Raw genomic sequence first — 18,522 nt, 5'->3', positions numbered from 1 at the left:
ATCAAAAAAAAATTTTCTTAAATTTTTATTTCAATTTTATTTAAAACAAATATTTGAGATAAATTTTTTTGTTTTTCTATTCTTTATACCAACAAATTGTATAATGGCTAATACAATTTACTTTGCACAGAGAATAGATAAAATTTATATGAAATCAAACAATATAACTTGGTTAATCCATCTGTCAATTATATTATCATTAAACTTTGTTGTGTTTGGGGGGAAAAAAAATCAATGACCCCACATTAACGACGTAAATATACAAGGATTACTTCATGAATTGAAATAAATTATTCATGTTGTGTTCTGCTCTGTCCTACTTTACTCAATTACCTTCCTACTACCAAATTGTATATGTTTTTGTAACAAGAAATTCTTTTCCAGTTTGTATTACCGAAAAAAACAAATTTTTCGAAATTATCAAAAAAAAAAAGTTTCTTTTTGAGTGAAAAAAATTTGTTTAACGAAAAAATAATTCGAGGAAAAAATTCAGGAAAGGACCTCAAAAAACAAGCGGAGGCGTTCTTGTTACGTCGCGAATGAACAAGATCTCGTTCGCGCGAGAAAAGGCGTTCCAAAAGAGATGAAAAAAAAATAAGAAGAAGAAGAAGAAGAAGAAGAAGAAGAAGAAGAAGAGGATGAGAAAAGATATACACGCAGGGTAAGAAAAGAGGAGAGAAGTTCCCCGTTTACAAGACTCTGGTTTCCTGACTGCAAACGACCACCGGCAAAACTTGCTCTTAGTCGCTTAATCGGACCCGTTCAAAATTCTTCTCAGAAAGAAGAATCTCCGAATGAAAAATAAATCGCGTAAACACACACACACAAACACATATTTGTTGACAGAGTAAAAGCCGAACGACCAAGAAACACAAATCAGATAATTATTCGATTCCTCTTTCTCTTTAATTAAAAGAAACCTCTATATAAAATGCATTTCAATTTATATACAAAAATCTAAATTGTATAATTATTTCCTCTTAAAAAAAAAATTAGATTTTAAAAATTCCCAAAATATATAAACAATTTTTTCAAGTATTACACTGAAAAAAAATTGATTCTTAAATTGATTACACAGGCCAACAAAATTAGCAAACTTTTTTGTTGCGGCTAATGTCAGACCTGTTTCTGCATTCAAAAAAATAAGTAGTAGATTTGACTACTTTTTAACTACCCTGTATAGTACAATAGGTCCTCAACTCAATTTTAAAAGTTGTATTAACTACTAAAAAGTAGTTAAAATAACTAAGAATGTAGTTGATATAATAAGATTTTGTAGTTAGTTTTAAATTCTAACTACATTTTTAAGTTAATTGTACTACTAATTTTTAACTTCTTAAGAAATAATGAAATTAACTACACAAACATTGTTAAACTAACTAAGAAAGTAATTGTTTTAACTTCTTTTCACTCAACTACCAAAAGGTAGTTGAAGATTTCGGATAAATTTTTTTCAGTGTGATAGGTTTTTTCATGCCGAACACGAATCCGTAAACGAAAAGTTCCTATCAGCTCTAGTTTTTGAGAAAAACGGGTTTAAAATGTTCAAAAATCTCGTTTTTTGCTAACTTTTAGTATCTCTAACACTAAAACAAAAGCAGGTCGTAGAACCTTCCACTTGGGCTTAATTTGAAGCTTAATGTTTTAACTATTATCCCCAAAAATGACCTATCTTGCACCATAACCTCAAAGTCATTTGTTATCCATTTTTGATTCCCAAATATTAATTTTGTAAAAGTTTGAGCACGTACATCTAGTCCTTGAGGTTAAGGTGCAGCAATGTAATTTTTATGAACTACAGTCAAGGGATAAATTGAATTGAAGCTCAACAAGAAGGTTGACCTTTGATTTTATTGACTAGAGTTATTCAAATATTACCAAATAAGTTCTGTAGTTAAATACTAGTTACCAAAAATTTTGAGGTCATTAGTGAATAATATAATTTTTAGGGCTTGTAGTCTAAAGTTCAAACTTTATTTTAAGTTCAAATAAAAGGTTCTATGATCCTTTTTTCTTTTCTAGAGGTACGCGCTCAAACTTTTACAAAATTAATATTTGCGAATCAAAAATAATAACAAATGACTTTAAGATTATGATGCAACATAGGTCATTTTTGGGGATAATAGTTGAAACATTAAGCCTCAATTTAAGCCCAAGTGGAAGGTTCTGCGACCTTTTATTTCAGTGCTAGAGGTAATCAAAGTTAGCCAAAAACGCGATTTTTGAACATTATTTAAAACCCGTTTTTCTCAAAAACTAGAGCTGATAGGAACTTTTCGTTTACGGATTTGTGTTCAGCATGAAAAAACATATATCAAAAACAGATCTGACATTTGCCGCACCAAAATCAGTGTTGGCCTGTGTTATTATTAAATAAATATTTACTTAAATCAAATAATTTTTGAGTCAATTAAATTGTATTTGTTTTAAATACAGAAATTATTTATTCAAATACAGTTTATTTAATTCAATTATTGATTTCAAAAATTATTTGCTAAATATTTATTTAATAAAGAAACCAATTATTTGAATCTAATAAATTTTTTTTTCAGTGTAATTGAACCGAGCAAAAAAAAAACACATTTTAAACAAAAAAACCGTAACTTTAAAAAACCCTGTTTTAAAGGTTCGCGTAAAAAAACAAAAAATAAGATAAAAAATATTTTTTTTCTATGAAAAAATAGTGTCATTTAGAGAGGAATTAATTAATTAAATTAATGTTTCTTCTTATTTTGAGATTCCATTTTTTCCGTGTATATTTTATTCTGAGAATACTTTCTTAAAAAGAAAGAATTTCTTAAGAAAACGTATACATAAGATTTAAGAAGATTAAACAAACTACAAGATTAAAATAGAATCATATTCTTAATTTAAGAATATCGTTTCCAAAATCAAGAGTATTGATATTATATGCATTATGATCCAAAAAAAAAATGAAATTCCGTCATTTTTTTTTTCCTAAACGTGAAATAGTAATAACTAGAGTGTACAAGAAACATCAAAGGGTTCGGAGCTTAATTGAGAGTTACAGAAGTTATATATAGGAACCAAAGGGATGCTGCATCAGAAAGAGCCTACAAACGAAACTATATGGATTCCTTCTTCAAAAGAGAGGATTTGCAAACCCCCCCCCCAAAAAAAAAACCAATTTTAATTTTCAAACAAACCAATTAGTTGTTTGATAATGTATATAATATTTTTCCAAAGTATTGTAACACGTCAATCAATTTGTCTCATCACGATGAATTTTTTTGGAAAATTAATTTTTAAATATTTTTTTTATTATTTTTAATGATTTTTAATGAGATACTAATATAGAAAATTGTTTGGAAATTAAAATTCCTGTTTGGGAAAAAAGTTTTTTTTTTCCCCCCGATTAAAAGAGAGCAATTGCTCGTGATCTCAAAACTACTTGACACAAGTCTCCCACGCTATAAACGCAACTTTAATACGATATGCCAATCACAAGGCAATCAGAGATCACTCACACTGGCATAAAATTATCCCAATCTATATATATAAATCTCTGTTTTATATATATATATATATATATATATATACAACAGAGATTCGCACTCTCTACATTGCGTCGCGTCGTGTCACCTCGCGTGTTGATAATGACAAAGCAATTCCTGTTAGTATAACACACATAACGAAATTTTGCTGAATTGAAACGATACAATTTCATTACATAGTTTTAACCTGCTTTCGTAGAAAATATTCTTAAATTTAGAATATAAGTAATATTATTTTTAGAAGGTAAGAAAAACTAAATTAAAGAATAAATTACACACACGGAAAAAAAAATCTTTATCTGGAACAGCGATAAGTTTCACTGGTACACCGATATGTTTCACTAAAATAACGAAAGTTTTAGCTATTCTAGAGAAACATATCGTTGTTCCAGATAAAAATTTTTTTTTCGTGCATTAATATATTCCAAAAATAAATGCCAACATCGAAAAAACATAAATCTAAATTTAAGAATATTTTCCTGGCCCCCATTATATATAACAAGTATTTTATTCTTACACGGAAAAAAAATATTTCCCTGAAACAGGGAAAGGTTTCACTAGAATAGCGAAAAATTTAACTGACAAGTAAAACTTTTGCTATTATAATGAAACGATTCGCTGTTCCATGAAAACCTTTTTTTCCGCGTACTGTTAGAATATAATAGTCTTAAAATAAAATTCTTAAATTAAAAAATATTCTTCTTTGAAGAATATTATTTTTATTTTAAATTACATTCTAACTGTAAGAATTGAAAATTAAGAAAATATTCTTAAATTTAGATTTTCAGTGAAGAATTTCCCCTTAATTTTTAAAATATAATTTTTCCAATCTACAAAATGTCGAGTGTACATTATAAAACAATTTTTGTAATATTCTATATTAGGAAATATTTCTCATCAAATATTCAAGTTAATTAAAAAAAAAACTATTTTAAATTTGTATTTTTTTTCAGATTGAAATAAAAATATGTTTCACTGTGAGTGTCAGACAATACTGTTCAATCGACCTGTGTCTTACCTGGTAACCTTTAACATGGCTTTCTATCTATACAGTCAAGAAAATAGACTACATTTTACCTTTGATCTTTTCTAGTAAGTACCCGTGAAACTTCTTTATCGAACCTCTTGATAGATAAAAGAAACACGAATCTCTAGCCTAGATTTGTGAAGTTTCACCCGCGTATATATATATATATATATACATCTATAGAAATTTACAACAATCCAGATCATATCTATATATCACAAATATTACAACACGTGTTTAGAAAAATAAATAATATGTACAAGAATAATCATAATTCAATATTGGCGAATTTTAAAATTCCCAATTGCATTTTTAATGTAATTTTCTAGTATATATTTTTGAATTAAATAAACTATGTTAAAATATTTTTGTTTCTAAAAAAATTTTAATTCAAATATTTTAACAAAATTCAAGAAAAGTAACAAATTTTTTTTTCCTGATTTGCAGGGGAAGGTGAATTCCTACGTCATGAAGTTAAAGGTAAACAAATCATTGTACTCCCCCTCGACTACACAACAAGGAGGCAAGATTTATTCTCATTGAGCACGCGCAATCAATAACCAATAAACCCAATGACTAACTCGCACATTTCGAAAATAGAAGGCTGCTTATAAACTGTAGATAACACCATATAAGGAAAGGTTTTATTGAGTGCAGAAACTGTCGACTTTTTTTTTTTTGCAGAATACAAAGAAGAAGAATAAGAAGAAGGAAGGGAGGGGGGGACCCCAACGATTGCTAGCAAAAGTAACTATCATTGTTATTTTGTCCTCCAGTTTGATATATATAAACTGAAGAAAGAATAATGTGGAATTCTCCTTCTCTCTCTCTCTCTCACTCACTCCTATGACTCTCTGTTTCTCTCTTTTTCTGACTCGAATGCATTTCTCTAAACCGCATACAAAACAAAACCGATGAACCGACATAAATACCAAAGGTATTTCTATTTTGACAAGGCGCATGACGCAACATTAACGGAGTTTCTTGAAATGAAGAAGCATTAACGAATTTTCAAAATTATTTTTTAAAAATATATTATTTTTTAAAAACCTTTTTAATTAATACCAAAAAAATTTATTTTAAAAAATAGTTCAATAGATAATTGAAAACAATTTTCTACGAATTGTGTAATTATGTAGACAGTTGGCATATCTTTCGAAAATAGTTCGATACACGCGTATATATCTAACAGTTAGATTTTACAATAACAAATGCGCAAATGGACTTTCAATTATATATTTTCCTCGAAACATTAAACAAGTCTTTCAGATGACTTCGCGGTAACAAAAAAAAATATGAATAGAAAAGAACAAAACAAAAAAAAAAGAAATAATCCGTTACATGTATAAACGCATATTTAATGATGCCAATCACATGTTCTCGACGAAAAGTGAGTCACAATAGTTTGTCGGAAAAGCACACACATGTATATATATATAAAGATAGACACGTCAAATATTATATGTTTTGATACTGAATGCGATTCGAGCAATATTAAAATTTCATTGTTGTCTCTGTTATGAAATCATAAGTTGGACCACCAAAGTAAAAATAAAACGTCAAAACAAAAAAAATAAAAAACAAAACAAAAAGTAAAAAACAAATAGAAAACAGAAAAAAAATATAAAGTAATGATGTAGATAGGATAGACCACACGCATTATTTTTAAAGATACTGATAATCACGTGGCACACAAAACATTCATTATCAAAAGATAAAAATTAGTTTTTTTTCTCTTCTTTAAATAAAATCTCTATGCAGATGAAAAATTTTAACTTCTTTTGTTAAGTCATGCTTTAAATTACCTCGTGATTTATTATCCCTTGTGCATGAGAAAAAACTGCTTTTGAAAACCCAAAGAAATTCAATTTAGAAAAAAAAAAAACAAAACCATAACACTCTCATTATAATAAGAATATAGATCTTAAATTGCAAAAAAATAACCCTCCAAATCTGAATTAGTAAAAATATTTACTAATTTGAATAAGTGACTCACTTTTTGCTTCTGAATTAGTAAAATTTTACTAATTATTAGTAACTTTTACTAACAAGGAAAATTTAACTAATTCTAAAGCAAAAAGTGAGTCACTTATTTAAATTAGTAAAGATTTTTACTAATTCAGATTTAGAGAGTTTACGAAAAAAAAGGAAAGTTATAAATAAAACTATTTTCGTACTTATACAGAATAAGTACATAAAAGTAAAACAGTATTTTAAGTAAATCAAACAAGGTTCTATTTTAAATATTATATTACATAAAAAAAAAACTTTTAGTGTTTTCGTTTCAAAGTTATATTTATAGCAAGAAAAAAGAAGGTAAAAATGTATAAAAGAAATTTTCAAGCATTTGACATTTTCAAGTTAGTTGTTCTAATTTGATTGCGACAAAGGTCAATAATTTTTATTCTTTTGTCATACAATTGAATCTCATGCAAAAGGTTATCTCTCTCTATCTTTTATTATATACTTCAAAGTGCGTAATAAATGCTTTAGTCTCTACTGTCCCCAAAAAAAATATTAAACAAAAATTACGAAAAGTAAACAAAAAAAGAAAAAGGCTTTTTTTGCAAATTGCGCACCGAAAAAGTAACCTAAAAACAATTTCCTAACCTTTTGAATTTGTTCGACTTCACTGGCAAATCCGAAGTCACCTGAAAGACTTGTAATCCTCTTTCAAAACCAAGACGCGACTCTCTTTCTCTCTCTCTCACCTAAAGCAATCGCCAGTCCGCGTTGCAAATTAATTGAGAAGCCATAAAACGATGTCTCAAGTTCCTAAGAGAAACGACCTGCACACGTCTGCCAAGAACCCGATCGAAACATCATCACTCAACCACGTCATAGAAATTCCCGCATAAAATCAACTTCTTAAACAATGAAAACAAAAAAAAAAACTAACACACCACTTGTCACTATCACCAATATAACTATTTACTCCAAACACGTGTTTTTGCGAAAACAAAAAAAAAACCAAATTCCTTTTTAAGAATTACACAAAATTCCCACCACTTGCTAAACTAAAAAAACCCAAAAAAAAACAACCCCAGGAATATTATTTTTTTTTCCCAAGCAACGTCATTTAAAGATTCTATACCGTTCTGCGTCGCGGAAAGATCCGGTTGGCGCGCAAAATCCGGGAAGGTGGACGCCCTGAGAAATGACGACAGGGCGTTCAAAACTCACATAACCTTATTTTATTTGTGGTCGCGCACTTGGAATCCTTGGAAAAAGTCGTCGCCAAGATCCTTGTAAGGCAATGACTTGCCGCGAGATCAGCCGAGTGTAAACAAGGCAAAGTCATCGTACCGTCCACTTAGTGAATCGTTGGTTGGGAGTTGCCGCGAAAGGGAAACACTCTCTGTATGTATGTATGTGTATGTATGAATGTGGTTTTAGATTTGAGCTTTTTCGATTATTATTACTATTATCTGTATTTCGCTTTTAAGAAATCAAAGTAAAAAGGGAATAAAACAAGACTAAAAAAAAAAAAAAATTTTGAAAAAATATTTCCTTCAGCCAATGCTGAAAAATCCGTCGCGCGTTTGTAAACACAAGAGTATGTGAACACACAACACTACTACTCCATGCTCCGATATATAAGCAAAAACGTATACAACCGTGTTTCTCGCGTGGCGTCTCACGTAGTACTAGTACTACCCAGTGTTCACTGGCTGAGGACTATTCCCGCCGCCAGGGGCGGATCAGTCGTTTTCAATGGGGAGCTTAACAAAAGGGGTTGAAATCGAGGACGCAAGCTATGCTGTTTTTTTTTTTTCCCCCCACATTTTTTAATTAGCAAGATGAAAACGTTCTCTTTTGTTATTAATGATACATGTGTTTTAATTCACATGTAATGTTGGTGAATATAATTAATTATTTATTGATTATTTTGATAATTGTTAATAATATTGTTATATAATTAATTTGAGACTGCAAATTGGAATGTATTGTAAAAGACGAGATCAAATTCAGCAATGCTAATTGTAAATTCAGAAAAAAAGTGCCTTAAAAACGTTGCATTTTAAAGTAAGAGTTTCTTTTTAGTTATTTTCATTCAGAAATTTGAATCAGTGACGAAATAGTTGGAATTTAGCAACTGAATACATTTCAGTAATATTTTCACTTAAATTCAGCGATATTTTGACTTAAATTCAGTGATATTTCGACTGAAATTCAGTCACAACTTAACTGAAATTCAGTTGAATTGTAACAGATTTAAATAGTCAAATCTGCCTTATTATTAATTGGTAAAACAGATGTCACTTTTCAATCAGTTAAGAATTCTACTAATTTTCAGTGAAATTTGACTGAATTTCAGTGGAAACTTTACTATTATGATTCAGTTCCATTGCCAAATGTTTCGTCAATGAAATCTCATTGATTCAAATTTAGAGAGTAAACAGTCTTAAAAGTAAGCCACTTTTAAGCTTAAAATTAGTCTTCACATCTTAAAATTTAACACAACAACTTAAAACCATTTTGACTTAAAAGTAGTATAATCAGCCTTGAACTAAATTTAGACTAAATAGACTGAAAGTAAGATTTGCACTCTTGAAATTTGAATCAGGGAAATTTAGCTGATAAAGTAGTTGAAATTTAGCTACTGAATCAATTCAGTAACATTTTCCTAAAATTAATGTGACATTTTAACTGAAATTGAGTAATATTTTGACTGAAATTCAATAACATTTTGACTGAAATTCAGTCACATTTTACTGAAAGTCTAATAGAATTACTGTCACTTTTTTAATCAGTGAAGAATTCTACTAATTTTCAGTGAAATATAACTGAATTTCAGTGTAAATTTAACTAAAATGATTCAGTTCCAATTTCCAAATGTTTCGTCAATGAAATCTCATTGATTCAAATTTAGAGAGTAAACAGTCTTAAAAGTAAGCCACTTTTAAGCTTAAAATTAGTTTTCACATCTTAAAATTAAACACAACAACTTAAAACCATTTTGAATTAAAAGTAGTATAATTTTTAGCTTAAAATCAGCCTTGAACTAAATTTAGACTAAATTGACTGAAAGTAAGATTTGTACTCTCGAAATTTGAATCAGGGAAATTTAGCTGATAAAAAGTAGTTGAAATTTAGCTACTGAATCAATTCAGTAACATTTTCCTAAAATTAATGTGACATTTTGACTGAAATTTAATAATATTTTGACTGAAATTCAATAACATTTTGACTGAAATTCAGTCACATTTTACTAAAAGTCAAATAGAATTACTGTCACTTTTTTAATCAGTGAAGAATTCTACAAAATTTTCAGTGAAATATAACTGAATTTCAGTGTAAATTTAACTAAAATGATTCAGTTCCAATTTCCAACTATTTCCTTCATAAAATCACAAAGATTCAGTCGATTTTTAAGCTAACGCAACTAGTTTCAGACAAAACTAGACCTTAAAATAAAATTTAAAGAAAATACATATAAATTTTGAGACATACACTTCCGGTTGATAATATTATTTAGACACTTATCGAAAGTTATGACGCCTTATATATATACATAGAGCTTCAATGAAATCATTCATATTATTCTATTATGTTGTGAAAAGTAATCTTTTGAAGTGTAACTTTAAAGACGGATAAAATTTAATTGAATTTTATAAATCACAGTGGAAAATTGCGCGTCGATCCTTTTCCCGATGGTATGAGACAGATATCCAATTAATTCTCGGACTTCATTAAATTGAGTGGCTCTATCATCTATACGCTTGTTCCACCAAGTTGGCTATTCATTTTTTCTTTTTTTTTTTTGAATTTTTTTATCCCCCTTCTTTTTTATACTCTTCAAATTAACAATATTTACTCTATTTCGCCTCAAATTTAATTAATTAATTAATTACAAATTCTTGATAAACATTCATTCTCTCTGGGACATAAATTTCTCTTATTATTATTATTATTGTTATTATTTTCCGAGCAATTGTTATTATATCACATATTTATAACTCAATGATAATTATACACAAATCTATTTCACTAACATATAGAATATTTTTTATATTAACTAATTGCAAAATTAAATTAAATAAATTGTTTTTTAACGAACTGTAAATAAAAATAAACAAATGAGCAAAAATAAATCTCGAATCAAAATAAATTTTTTTTGTATTTTTAACAAACATTTTGAAATACACTTGAGGCTAACATATTCAGTATCATATGCAGTAATTATCAAACTTTGACAATATATTCATTATAGATATAAGCCTAAATTTGGTTTCTAATTAATTTTCTTAAGTATTCTCTAGCGACTCGAAGCTCTCTGTATATATATATATATGTAAGTAAAGAGTCTAATATCCTAAATACTATTCGTCCTAAATACTAAAAATATTATTTTTAAAAATACTAATTCAAAAAAACATTCCAATTTGCAATCAAATTATTCATAACAAAATAATTACTAATTTCAATTGTCCGCTAATTAGTTATTAAAAGTTGATTAAAAAAATAAGAATACAAAAATAATATAACTTTTCTCTACACATTGCGGGGGATATATATGTCGAGGATTTGATTAAGTGTCTAGTAATGAAATCCAAAGCCTCAATTATGTTGGATAAATCGAATTTAGGGTCTTCGATTTCGAGAGAGTATATATATATAGATAGTTTGCTAATAGCAATATACATCTATGTATGTATATGTATATATGTGTGTGCGGAAAAAAGGTCAATTTTTTAAATTGGGCATGCGCAGAGAATTTTACACATTGTAGATGAGTAGAAACGTATGTTACTAGGACAAATGTGTCCTAGCTTTACGTTTGCGACGTATTCGCTGATAGGAGTACGAGTCATGAAAAAGGATCACAGTTTCACTCACACACACACACATATACAAACTCTCTTTAAAATGTGAAACGTTCAACGACGCGTGCGCGAAGCTTTTCTTCATTACTCTCACACATACATTTCTTTTGGCAGAGCTCTATGACGTCACGTGACGTCACACAAAACACTCCAGGCCCTGGACCATCAATCGATTCTTACGATCTGAGCCTAAAACATCCACTGCATTGAGAAATAATTTAAAAAAAAAAAAAAAAAAAAACTAATTAATAAATCATTCTAATGAGATTGAAAAAAAAGATTGCCTGTTTCCTAGGTATTAAATTTCGTAATTGGTAAAGTGCTTTGTCATTAGAAGTAGCAAAGTTTGAACAACAGAGGGTTGGTTAACTGCAATCACTAATTTAAATTGACTATAAAGTATGTAAAATACATGGTATAAAAGCAATACGATATTTAGAGAGAAGGAGAGAAAGAGAGAGAGAGAGAAAGAGAGGCCTCTATATACACAAACTTTCAAAATCTAATTATCAAAATGTTTCCAACAATAATAATGTTTTTCCATAAAGTTTCAAATTGAATGGCGGATATATTAAATTTAATACACGCTAAAATCCCTGATAAGTTGTAAGATCAAAGTAAATCCTTCAATATTCGAGTTAAAGAGGTTTCAATTTAACGAGATTATATATAAGATATAGACTGAAAATTATGCGATAGATATTAGAAGATACTACCGCATACTTGTCTGACAATCATTGACTTTTGTCACTTAAAGAGTTGTGACATTTTTTTTTTTTTTTTTTTTTTTTTGCAGTAAAAACTTCCTTTATTCAATATTTCATTTCTCATTTATATTCTTTGTATAGGGAAATTATATTATTTTATCGACAAACTTTTTTACAAATTCAATCAATATATATTTCCAGTATTGAAAAGCAATATTGTGTTATTTTAAGGAAACTATTTTACTTGTCATAAAAATCAAAGTTAACCTAAATATTTTTTTTTTTTTTGAATAATTGAATATCTTATATATACATATGTATTTTTTATATTTATAATCTCATTAATTATTCAATTTATTATAACTTCATTGTCGTAATATACGTTACAGAAATATAAATACCGTTGATGTTAAAGAAACGAAAACTATTTCAAAAGTTAATATTTCCTCTTCGAAAAAATTGACTACCGCGCCAGTACTGTGCCAGTACTGAAAACTGGTAATTTTTTGGTTAAAACAAAAATTGTGAAAACGAAATAATAGGTTACTTGAATGAAGAAAAATGGAAAATAAATAAAATAAATTTTACTATTTTAAAAATAAAATCTGAACTATCCGAAGTTTCTGCGCATTTCTGGGAATTTTTACTCCAAAAATAGTAAATTTTTACTATTTCCAGAATAATTTTTACTATTTCAGTTAGTAAATTTTACTATTTTCGGAGTAAAAATTACCACTCTCTAAATCTAAATTAGTAAAAATGTTTACTAATTTGAATTAGTGACTCACTTTTTGCTTTAGAATTAGTTAAATTTTACTAATTGTTATTAAAAGTTTTTAATAATTAGTAAAATTTTACTAATTGTTATTAAAAGTTACTAATAATTAGTAAAATTTTACTAATTCAGAAGCAAAAAGTGAGTCACTAATTCAAATTAGTAAACATTTTTACTAATTCAGATTTAGAGAGCAGAAATGTGCAGAAATTCTAATGGAAATTCTCACTGAGGCTAAAATCGTCATTTTTTCCCCAAAAAAAAAATCTTTACTTGAAAGATAAGTTTCACTGGAATAGAGCAATGTTTCACTATAACAACGAAAGTTTTTCCTATTCTAAAGAAACATATCGCAGTTTCAGTTAAAGAACAGAAAATAAAAAATTCATATCCAAAATACTTATTTCAAAAAACAAATGAGCATAAAAAGAAAAATAGCGAAATAAAGTTTTAATTGCAGAAACTGAATGAAATGAAAGAGTATATGGAAGTTGCGTTTTGGTCACACTGAAAATGCGATTCTCTTCTGGCACCGAGAAAGTAATATGATCAAGTCTGGATCGATGTGGCGATATTTGAAACGAAAGAGTAGAAGGACTTTGTAGGGGGTGAAAGACATGGAAAGGTAGAGGATGAGAATGGGCTTGGAAGGAATGCCGATGTGAGTAGAGTCTCGGGAAGGAAGGAGAGAGAGAGAAAGAGAGAGAGAGTGAGAGAGACTTGCCGCACACTGGGAGAGGGAGAGAATGGAATCGGTTCAATAAATGCAGCGGGCTGACGGCCTGTGCTCCGATGTTGATAATGTTGGGTAGTAGCTGGAAAGTACAAGAGCAAGTGAGATAGAGTGACAACAAACCCACGCCTGCGCCACGTGGGGTACACCGTAATAGCGACTAGCCAGCGCAGCGTGTACTCAATGCAGTCTCGATTTTCCTCAAACAAAATCACTCGGTGTAAATTTCATCCCAATTACTATTAAAATGCGTCACATACAATATTTTTTTATTTTTATTAGAAATAAAAATTCGTTATTTTTCACTAATTAATCCATAGGAAAATATAGCTTTTATATATATATATATATAAATTATGATACAAATTAAATGCAAATTATAGTATATATATAATATTATATTACAATAAATATTATAATATTCCAATTATTAAATTGAAATTATTGAAAATTATAGAATATTATTTTTGCAACAAATATTATTAAAAGAATATTTTTTATATTAAAATATCTGCTTTGCTAATATTGAGATAAAATTTTGTTCCTCTCTCTCATTTCCTTTTTTCTATAGTGTCAATTTACTTCGGGGATTTTTAGTATAATGTGGATATTGAAAAAAGAAAATCAAACTAAAAAGTCCCAACATTATTAGTTTTAAATATAGAACAAACTAGTTGATCTCACATGTTGCTCTCAATTACAATGAAAAGTGTGATAAGATAAAAGCAGTATATATAACCCATGTTATTAAGAATTATCTCGAATGATTATATATATTTGAAGGAAATACGCTTGATAAAATTGTAATTTCTATATAATTCTAATACTTTTGTAATTTCAAATCGATACTTTTATTTTTAGAAAACCAAATTTCCACATTTTTTGTAAATACTAAAATTTCTAAACGCTCGTTCAATTTTTTTTTTTATAAAGAATTTTGTCTCACTGTGACAGACTTGATTTCAGTGTCTTGTCATAACAGACATTTTCTACTGTAGTCTACTACTACTTGTATTTTAACATCAACGTCTTACCGTAACCGACCTTTTCCACTATTTTAACATCTACGCTCTACTCTCTAAATCTGAATTAGTAAAAATTTTAATTACTTTGAAATAGTGACTCACTTTTTGCCTTTTAATTAATAAAATTGAATTAATTAGTAAAAAAAAAATTATTTTATTATTCAATTAGTAAAATTTAACTAATTATTAGTAAAAAAAATTTCTTTTATTATTAAATTAGTAAAATTTAACTAATTCAAAAGCAAAAAGTAAGTTAATAATTTAAACTAGTTAAAATTTTTACTAATTCAAATTTCGGGCTCAAATTATAATTATATTGATACAAATATATATTTATTTGATTCAAATTTAATTGATAGTCAAGTAACCCCAGGTGAAAAAATTAACGTTACTAACGTTACTAATGTTACTAACATTACTAATGTTACTAACATTACTAATGTTAGTACCTATAAAAAAAATTAAGAGTTTCTAAAATATATTTTCACAGAAACTTTGACACTACTTTCCCATTACCACTTTCACTTCCACTTAAACTTTTTATAATTTTCATTCCCATTTCCACTTATACTTTTTCTAATTCTCATTCGCACTTCCATTCTCACTTCTACTCTTTCTAATTCTCATTCCCACTTCACTTCCACTTTTTCTAATTTTCATTCCCATTTCCACTTCCACTTTTTCTAATTTTCATTCCCATTTCCACTTCCACTTTTTTATACTCATTGCCACTTCTACTTTTTCTAATTTTCATTCCCATTTCCACTTATACTTTTTCTAATTCTCATTCGCACTTCCGTTCTCACTTCTACTCTTTCTAATTCTCATTCCTACTTCACTTCCACTTTTTCTAATTTTCATTCCCATTCCTATTTCCACTTCCCGTTTATTATATTCATTGCCACTACCACTTTTTCTAATTCTCATTTACACTTTCACTTCCACTTGTTCCAATTTTCATTACCATTTCATCTTCCACTTTTTTATTTTCATTACAACTTTTTTATATTTTCACTTCCATTCCTAATTTTTTAAATTTTCATTATCACTTTCACTTTTTCTAATTTCCATCCATGGTAATTAAAAAAAGTGGAAATGGTAATGTGTAAATGGAAATTAGAAAGAGTTTTAGTCGAAATGGCAACAGCTAATGAAAATTAGAAGTGAAAAAAATGGGAGTAGAAGTGGGAATAAAAATTAGAAAGAGTGGAAGTGGGAATGGAAGTGCAAATGAGAATTAGAAAAAGTGAAAGTGGAAACGGTAATGAAAATAAAAAAAGTGGAAGTGATAATAGAAATGAAAATTATAAAAAATGCGGGTAAGAACATTAAATACTTCCTGGTGGTCGATTTTCGACAAGTTTCTGCAAAAATACAATTTAGAAACATTTTCATAATTTTTATTATAGGTACTAACGTTAGTAACATTAGTAACGTTAGTAATATTAGTAACGTTAGTAATATTAGTAACGTTAGTAATGTTAATTTTTCTACCTGGGACAGCATTCAAATTTATTTTCCATGTAATTTTCAGATATTTTAGTAACCATTACGGTAAATATTTATCTAATTAAAAAATAAAAAATCAAATGTTAATTTAAAAGAGACCAAAAAAAAATTATTAGTAAATAAAATAAAAAAGTGTGAATTACTAATATTTTAAAAAACCTTCTCAATTTGAATACGACGAAACATTATAAACGGATCACGCCACCTTAAAAAGAAAGAAAAGAAAAGAATCCACAATATTCCAAGCAAAGTGAAATCTCAGATGTTGAATCAGCTTTAATTGAATGTACCTACTACAGTTGTAAATTTAGGACAGAGCCCACGTGTTGCTTTGAATAACGAAGAAAAGTGAGATAAGTTTTCCGTCCTTTTCTGGATAAACCCACCACCACTTCTAAGTACGAGACTGAGAGTAATAGTAGTAGTAGTAGTAGTAGTAGTAGTAGTAGTATAGTAGTAGTCGAGAAAGACGAGGGAAATGTAAGAGTGGGGTTGAGGGAGGATGTAAAGTACGAGAGAATAGAGGGCGACGACGAGGAGTCTGGCGCGGGTCAGAGAGGGAAGAAACTCTCGGTGAGAGAGGGATGAAGGCAGAGGAAGCCATTTCATTGGATAGTAAGCGGGAGAGTTGTAGATATACTCTCCTTCTTCCACAGATCGATAGCTTTGCACTGAGAGAGCAGGACGGAGTGATAACAAAGCAACGTGGTCGCCATTGACGCCGGCACTGCTCCCAGCGATTCTACACTGTACTATATACATATATATATATATATAACAAGCATATACTATAAACTAAGTAGTATCATACACTTCTTTAATGATGCATTCCATCCCTCAAGGCCGTAAAAAATCCCAAGAACGTCATTAACAACATTTTCCACGCAGAAAAATTAACACAACAAAATGTTATATTTATTGATATAACGAAATATTTATCTGCGAGGGAATTAAATACAAAGAGAAGGTATAAAAAAAAACAAATGTAGAAAAAAAATATTATATAGTTTGTTTTACTATGTAAAAAATAGGCTTAGCGTATAAAATATATATACTATATCGTATAATATATGAATGAAGTTGATATAGCCTAGATTTTTGCATCGCAAAAATTTTCATTGAATTCTACCGTGCACGTGTGCCACGCCTGGGTAGGATTCATCCGCGAAAGGGAGAGAGAAAGAGAGAGAAAGAGAGAAAAGGATAACGCGAGAAGAAGTGAGACGGAATGATAACAAGAGGCATCGACCGGTCGGGAACGTTGCCCAGACAACACAGTGAGCCTGCGACTTTAGCCGAATTATTCGTTAACCTGGCCCGCACAACGACCAGACGACATCGTGTCGTTCATTTTAATACAACTACACTTTCCACTTTATCTCGATTTAGTGCCAACAAATCCCATGTCTTCTCTTTCTCTATATAAATATATTTATACTTTTTATTTCCACAAAAAATAATATTTCAACAAATCGCCATTTTTTTTTCCCCCTATCAGAACAAAACACGATTTAAATAATAATTGTTAAATAAATTAAATATCAATTTATTAATAAAAATCAGACCTTTTCTAAATTAATACACTAAAAAAAAAAAAATTATTTGATTTAAATAATCGGTTACTTGACTTAGCAAATGAATATTTATTTGTATTAAAAATTTATTATTTTTTTGAATCAAATGAACTTTATTTGCTCTCTAAATCTGAATTAGTAAAAATGTTTACTAATTTGAATTAGTGACTCACTTTTTGATTCTGAATTACTAAAATTTTACTAATTATTAGTAACTTTTACTAATAATTAGTAAAATTTAACTAATTCAGAAGCAAAAAGCGAGTCACTAATTCAAATTAGTAAACATTTTTACTTTTTTTTAATTATTAGTAACTTTTACTAATAATTAGTAAAATTTAATTAATTCAGAAGCAAGAAGTGAGTCACTAATTCAAATTAGTAAACATTTTTACTAATTTAGATTTAGAGAGTATAAATAATATAGTTTTATTTTTAAGTTTGCAGGAAAGAAAAATTTGTAAAACTTTGTAAAAGTACACAAATGTATCAACAATAATTATTTGATAAAAAATAAATATTTATTTGCCGCAACAGTCGCCTAACGTATTATTTGAATAAAATAAATTTTTCCCCCTGTTTCGAACTCCGAACAAAAGTTTATTAACATTTTTAAAAACAATTTTCTAAACTATGTATTTTATATCGAAATTCCTTTCCAAATGAATTAATTAGCGTCTTGTGGGGTGGAAAAAAACGATGATCGATATGTATGCGGTAATAAGCTGCCTTTTTTTTTTTTTTTGCTAAAAACATTGTTTGTCAAACCGGAAATATGAAAAAAAAACCCAGGAAATAGTGGTTTAAATAAAATGAGAGAAGAAATGTTA

The 18,522-nt window shown here is 28.4% G+C and overlaps 1 protein-coding gene across 4 annotated transcripts in view; it reads right to left on the bottom strand.

Annotated features, from left to right (window-relative positions):
* LOC127281853 (growth factor receptor-bound protein 14-like) overlaps positions 1–18,522 on the bottom strand; it is a 438,976-nt gene that overhangs the window by 381,938 nt on the left and 38,516 nt on the right. For 2 of the 4 annotated variants that reach the window (XM_051305805.1, XM_051305806.1), the window contains exon 1: positions 7,254–8,199. The exons of 1 other annotated variant lie outside the window; for it this stretch is intronic. The gene's annotated coding sequence lies outside the window, so the exon portion shown is untranslated. Of the gene's footprint in view, positions 1–7,152; positions 8,200–18,522 lie in introns of those variants that run through there. One more of the 4 variants, XM_051305807.1, reaches the window with a different exon arrangement.

This window comes from Leptopilina boulardi, unplaced genomic scaffold (genome assembly GCF_019393585.1).
Source record: "Leptopilina boulardi isolate dan_hultmark-lab unplaced genomic scaffold, ZJU_Lbou_2.1 LbouV2_278, whole genome shotgun sequence".
Lineage (NCBI taxonomy): Eukaryota > Metazoa > Arthropoda > Insecta > Hymenoptera > Figitidae > Leptopilina > Leptopilina boulardi.
The sequence above is the reverse complement of the archived record's forward strand: the minus strand, read 5'-3'. Positions and strand labels throughout refer to the sequence as shown.